This window comes from Cebus imitator, unplaced genomic scaffold (genome assembly GCF_001604975.1).
Source record: "Cebus imitator isolate Cc_AM_T3 unplaced genomic scaffold, Cebus_imitator-1.0 Scaffold280, whole genome shotgun sequence".
NCBI classification, from domain to species: domain Eukaryota; kingdom Metazoa; phylum Chordata; class Mammalia; order Primates; family Cebidae; genus Cebus; species Cebus imitator.
In genome coordinates, this window is record NW_016107595.1 from 141,513 (window position 1) to 145,952 (window position 4,440).

Here is a 4,440-nt window from a genome sequence, read left to right on the forward strand (position 1 = left end):
ATCACACCACTGCACTCCAGTCTGGGCAACAAGAATGAAACTCTGTCTCAAATAAAAAAGAGAGAGAGAGAGAGAAGAAAAAGAGATTGGGCACAGAGAGGTGAAGCAAGTTGTCCAAGGCAGCTCAGCCTATGAGGTCTGAAGCACAAGCCAGTGTCTCCCTGAGCCAGACACAAAGGCCTTGTTTGAATGAAGTCACAACAGAGAGTGCTGATTCTCTCACTCCCAACTGACCTCTATGCACCGTGCTGGAGGGTTGCCTATCATCTTCACGTGACTAAGGAGGGCTATTATACCCATTTCACAGATGCAGAACTGAGGCTCAGAGAGGCTGAGCAATTCACCCGAGGACACACAACAGGTGAATGAGAAGCCAGGTGCTATGTGTCTCCTGCTTTAACCCTTGTTGACCTCAGAGGGCAGACAACGCACTTCTACTGCCTTGAGGGGGAACAGGGGTGTGACAGAGCACCCAGGTGGGCTTACGGTAGGTGAGCTTATGTAGCCCAGCTGGGCCAGTGTGATAGGCCCGTGGGGAGGCCCCCAGCAGGACCTGAGCCCTTTCTGCCCGGCAGCAGAGGAGGAAGTCGTTTTGCCTGTCTGCCTGAGTACAAGCACAATGCCAGGGCTGGCCAGTCTGCTAGGCATGCCAGGCCTGCACCCAGGACCCGGTGCTGTGACGGCCTTCCCAGAGGGCTTCGGCTTATTTAAAATCAGAAGAAAAACACTGAACCTCCTAAGAATAAATACACAAGGAGGAATCCAGCCTGGACCGCATCGGTGGTCCCGAGAGGGAGGCCTTCAAAAGAATGAAGACATTTGCACTGGCAGCCCTGGTTCCCCAGCTTGGAACCGCTTTACAGTGAGTGGGGCCGCTTGCCCTGAGTTTTTCTTTTCTCCTCCTTTTCCTCCTTCCTCCTTCTTCCTCCTCTTCTTTTCTTTCTTTTTTTTTTTTTGAAACAGAGTCTTGCTCTGTCGCCAGGCTGGAGTGCAGTGGCGCGATCTCGGTTCACTGCAACCTCCACCTCCCAGGTTCAAACGATTCTCCTGCCTCAGCCTCCTGGGTAGCTGCCATGACAGGTGCCCAGCACCACCCTGGGCTAATTTTTCATATTTTTAGTAAAGACAGGGTTTCACCATATTGGCCAGGCTGCTCTTGAGCTCCTGATGTCAGGTGATCCATCTGCCTTGGCCTCCCAAAGTGTTGGGAGTTATTGTGAGAATGGGGCAGCCGTTGCAACTTATTTTAAAAACAGTTTTGCGTTTTATAAAATGGCATTGCTCAGGTTCTGGCTCTAGGCTAGCACAACCGCACCCAGCAAAAATATTGTTTTAATTAGCCAGGCGTGGTGGTGCATGCCTGTAGTCCCAGCTACTTGAAAGGCCGAGGCAGGAGGATCCCTTGGGTCCAGGAGTTCAAGGCTACAGTGAGCTATGACTACCCCGGCACTCCAGTCTGGGTGACAGACTGAAACCCTGTCTCTAAAATAAGTTAATCAATCAATAAAAATATTTTTGAACATTTTGTGATTGAGGAAGTCCTGGTGTGGATCTCTGCGGGCCATGAGATCACAGCTTGTCCAGGCTGCATTCAGTTTCAAGGCCTTTGTGCCTGCTCTTCCCCTCAGCAGCCTGGGCAACATAGCAAGACCCCATCTCTACAAAAAATACACTCTTTCGGCAGCACACACTCCCCAAATCCAGATGTCTCCTCACCCGCAAATGCCCCTTCCTCCAGGTCAGTGAGGCCACCTCTGGGGGATTGTGCAATTGCTGCTCCCCCTTCTTATTCCCTCTTTGGGTTTTTTTGTTTGTTTGGGTTGTTTTGTTTTTAAGACAGAGTTTCCCTGTGCTGCCCAGGCTGGAGTACAGTGGCGTGATCTCAGCTCACTGCAACCTCTGCCTCCCTAGTTCAAGCAATTCTTCTGCCTCAGCCTCCTGAGTAGCTGGGACTACAGGCGCCAATCACCACGCCTGGCTGATATTTGTATTTTTAGCAGAGACAGGGTTTCACCATGTTAGCCAGGCTGGTCTCGAACTCCTGGCCTCAAGCGATCCACCTGCCTCAGCCTCCCAAAGTGCTGGGATTACAGGCATGAGCCACTGCTCCTGGCCTCTGTTTCCTCTTTGTTGTTTTTGTTTTCGTTTTGAGAAGGAGTCTCGCTCTGTCGCCCAGGCTGGAGTGCAGTGGTGTGATTTCAGCTCACTGCAACCTCCGGCTCCTGGGTTCAAGTGATTCTTGTGCCTCAGCCTCCCAAGTAGCTGGGATTACAGGTGCATACCACCACCCTCGGCTAATTTTTGTTTTGTTGTGTTTTATTTGTTTTCTGGAGATGGAATTTCACTCTTGTTGCCCAGGCTGGAGTGCAGTGGCACGATCTCAGCTCACTGCAACCTCCGCCTCCCCGGTTCAAGCAATTCTCCTGCCTCAGCCTCCCAAGTAGCTGGGATTACAGGCACCTGCCACCACGCCCAGCTAATTTTTTGTATTTTTAGTAGTGGTCAGATTTTACCATGTTGGCTGGGCTGATCTTGAACTCCTGACATCAGGTGATCTGCCGTCCTCAGCCTCCCAAAGTGCTGGAATTACAGGCATGTGCCATCGCGCCCGGCCTAATTTTTATATTTTAATAGAGATGGGGTTTTGCCACGTGGGCCGGGCTGGTCTCAAACTCCTGACTTCAAATGATCCACCCGCCTCAGCCTCCCAAAGTGCTGGGATTACAGGCATGAGCCACTGCTCCTGTCGCCTGTTCCCCCTTTGGAATGGCGTGTTCCTCCTCTTCATGGCTTGATATTTTATAGATGCCAGGAGTTGGCAGGGCCCTGCATCTGTCTCGGTGTCACCCCTGTGTCCTCCAAAGAGTAGGCACACAGTAGGCGCTCAATAACGGCTTGCTGGGGGCAAGGCAGGAGCAAGCTGTCCCTGCACCTGTGGCAGCAGCTGCTTTGCTGGACTGCAGATAGGGTGACTGGGCCTGTCCTTGTCCCGCCCCAGGGCTCACCTGCTTAAGGAAACAGGAACCGCCTCGGGGCAGCCAGCCCCGCCCCATTGACGTGGGGACCCTGAATCGAAACCCAGCCTCCTGCTGGCGCTGCCACAGCCACCGTGAGGGCCTCGGCCATCCAAGGGTCTCCCAGGTACGTGCCCCAAGAGCCTCAGCCCCCCTCTCAGCCCCCGAGGAGACAGAGCATGGGAGCCGGGCTAGGCCAGAAGGAGGGACAGGGCTGGTGGGTCCTGGGGTGGCGGGAGGGATTTTCTGGTAGCATGGGGGAGGGCTTCGTGGAGGAGGGGGCATTTGTGGTCACCACTGGAAAATGGAGCCGGAGTTGGGGAAAGGCAGTCCTGGCAGGAAAACGGCATGAGCAAAGGTGTGGAGAGGTGGGAGAGAGAGCAGGGAGGTCTTTAGGTCTGGAATGTGGGTAGCCAGGAAGTAGAGGAGGCCCCCGGCCAGGGTCAGGAGTTTGAATTTCAGTATGAGTTCTTTCATCACTAGATAGCTGTTCATCAGCAAAGACCCTTGCACCCTCCACTCTGCCGGGCCAGCACCAGGACCCAGAAAACGACGACAACTCAGATCCTTAGGCCCTGATCCTTAGGAGGCCCTCAGGCTAGTGGAGACAGCCAGATATACTCTACCTCCATGGGGTCATGGCTGGACCAGAGGGAGGAACAAAGGGGAACACTGGGGACAGAGCGGGGTACAGGGCTTTGTCTGGGGGGAGAGGCAGGAAAGCTACCTGGAGGACAGGACATTTTCACTGGGTTTTGAAGGATAAGTAGGAGTTCTTCCAAGTAGAAAACAAAGAACAAGCCTGTCAACATTATCCCATGCTAGGTCACAACTGGATTCGTGAATATTGTATATGTCTCTCTATATATACACACTAACTAAACATTCCTAGGTAAATATCATTATCCCCAGATTAAAGACAGAAAGACAGGCACAGAAAGAGGCTATGTGACTTATCTGAGGTCACTCAGTGGCTAAGTGGGGAGCTGGGGTTTGAACCCAGGCCATCTGGCTCCAATTCTGGGCTTTTTTGTTGGTGGTGGTGGTGGGGTTTTTTGGGGGGTTTTTGTGAGACAGAGTCTCGCTCTGTCACTCAGGCTGGAGGGCAGTGGGGCAATCTGAGCCCACTGCAACCTCTGCCTCCTGGGTTCAGGTGATTCTCCTGCCTCAGCCTCCTAAGTAGCTGAGACTACAGGCACAAACCACTGTAATTTTTGTATTTTTATTTTACTTTATCTTATTTATTTATTTAGAGACGGAGTCTCACTCTGTTGCCCAGGCTGGAGTGCTATGGCTTGATCTCAGCTCACTACAACTTCCTCCTTGTGGGTTCATGCAATTCTCCTGCCTCAGCCTCTTGAGTAGCTGGGATTACAGGCATGCACCTCCTCATCCAGATAATTTTTGTATTTTTAGTAGAGACGGG

At 52.5% G+C, this 4,440-nt stretch overlaps 1 protein-coding gene across 4 annotated transcripts in view; it reads left to right on the forward strand.

Moving 5' to 3' along the window:
• Positions 1-3,057: 3,057 nt before the first annotated feature.
• The window catches only part of HSH2D (hematopoietic SH2 domain containing), an 18,493-nt gene continuing 17,110 nt past the window's right edge, over positions 3,058-4,440 (forward strand). For 3 of the 4 annotated variants that reach the window (XM_017501170.2, XM_037728733.1, XM_037728732.1), the window contains exon 1: positions 3,058-3,141. The gene's annotated coding sequence lies outside the window, so the exon portion shown is untranslated. The remainder of the gene's footprint in view (positions 3,142-4,440) is intronic. The other variant, XM_017501171.2, reaches the window with a different exon arrangement.